Consider the following 1,989-nt stretch of genomic DNA (forward strand, 5'->3'; position numbering starts at 1 on the left):
TTGGAAGAAACACCTAGTTTTCTTGAGGAAATACAAGTGCCAAGGTCCAGTCCTGCTCCGAGGCCCATCCCAGCACAGGGAATAGCAGTGCTTGCCCCTTGCCAGCAGGGCAGGGACTAATTTGGTGGGCAGGACATGCCTGGTTGCTGAGCAGAACTGAGGAGCAGGCTCCTGAGGAAGGGCCTGGAAAGCTGGAGCCACCATGGGCTTCCCTGGGGAGTATGGGTGAGGTGGATTCCCTGAGCCCAGCGAAGGACCAATGGCACAAGGGCCAGGGGATGCCCCCAAAGCAGGAGAATGTAGCAGTGAACGAGGTCCCATCTCTGGTTGGGCCTTGGAGTGAAGAAGGGAAACAAGCCAGAAACAGCCCAAGGTGCAGGGAAGAATTTGTGGTGCTGAGACACCAGAAGAGGCAGAAAGGAAAGACGCATTGGAGAGAGACACTGCATGCAAACCAGGGCAGTGTCGGGGGCCTCAGAGGGAAGCAGGGGCCCACCACCAAGCGCAGGGGGAGAGCCCACTCCTGCCCTGAGTGCAGGAAAAGTTTTAGCTGCCCCTCGCGCCTGGCTCTGCACAAGATAAAGCATGCTGGGGAGAAGCCCCATGTTAGCACCAAGTGTGGGAAGAGCTTGACCTGCCTCTCTGTGCGGAGGAGGCAGCAGCCACACTGCTGCACAAGCTGTGGGAAGAGCTTCAGGCAGCCCTCCAGCCTGGCCAGGCACAGGTGCGTGCACACACGGGAGAAGCGTCATCCTTGCTTTGTGTGTGGGAAGAGCTTCATCTTGTCCAAACTGGCTCGACACCAGCGCATCCACACGGGGGAGAAGCCACATAAGTGCTCTGAATGTGGGAAGAGCTTCACCCAATCCTGCAACCTGAGCAAGCACCAGCGCATCCACACAGGGAAGAAACCATATCACTGTTCTGTGTGTAGGAAGAGCTTCACCTGCCGCTCCCACCTGGTCCGGCATCAGCTGATCCACGAGCGGGAGAAGCCACATCAGTGCTCTGTGTGTGGGAAGAGTTTCACCTGGTCTTCTGCCCTGGTCCGGCATCAGCTGATCCACACAGGGGAGAAGCGCTATCAGTGCTCTGAATGTGGGAAGAGCTTCACCCAATCCTCCTCCCTGACCAAGCACCAGCGCATCCACACAGGGGAGAACTGCTCTGTGTGAGAGAAGCGCTTCACTTATTCCTTCCACCTGGCCCAGCACAAGCGCATCCACACAGGGGAGAAGCCGTATCAGTGCTCTGAGTGTGGGAAGAGCTTCGCGCGTTCCTCCCACCTAGCCCAGCACCAGCGCATCCACAAAGAAGAGAAGCCGCATCATTGCTCTTAGTGTAGGCAGAGCTTCACCTACTCCTCCAGGTTGTGCTGAACACCAGTGCATCTACACAGGGGAGAAGCTATTTGGATTCCCTGAGTATTGGAAAAGCTTCACCCATCTCTCCCACCCGTCCTGGAATCAGCACACGCACACCCAGAAGCATCCCTAATTCTGCCAGCAGTGCAGGAAGGGGTTGGAGATGTCTGCCTGCTCAGCACCCACCAGTGCTGCATTCAGACAAGCACCCCCATGCCGGTGGCCTGCAGAAAGATTTTGCTCAGGCTGTGTCCCTTGTAGGGTACAGTGGGAGTCCAGAGCCCAGAGGCTGGCCCACAAGGATTGATTTTGGGTAGGGGATAACAGGAAACACCTCAGGTAGAAGTCAGCCCCCATGCAGGACAAAGAGAAGAGTAGGAGATGATCTTGCATCAGCCTTGGAGCCTGTGCATTCCCCATCTTTCTCTAGAAGCAAATAGTACTCGCAGGGGAAGAAGTGCCTTAACGGTAGGGTGCCCTCCCCAAGACAGCTGGCTTGAAATGACACCCAGGGACTTTCCTTGACTGCCTCCCAGCTTTCTCCTGGTCCAGGGCTTCTGGTATGTGAGCCCCTGAGTTGGAGGGAGGAGTGCATTTATGTCTGGGGAAGCATTCCCTACCTCCT

General features: G+C 56.6%; 1 pseudogene; it reads left to right on the forward strand.

The window, feature by feature from the left end:
• The first annotated feature begins 134 nt into the window (after window positions 1-134).
• On the forward strand, window positions 135-1,678 carry LOC102372281 (annotated as a pseudogene).
• The last annotated feature ends 311 nt before the right edge of the window (window positions 1,679-1,989 follow it).

This window comes from Alligator sinensis, unplaced genomic scaffold, assembly GCF_000455745.1.
Source record: "Alligator sinensis unplaced genomic scaffold, ASM45574v1 scaffold1798_1, whole genome shotgun sequence".
NCBI lineage: Eukaryota > Metazoa > Chordata > Crocodylia > Alligatoridae > Alligator > Alligator sinensis.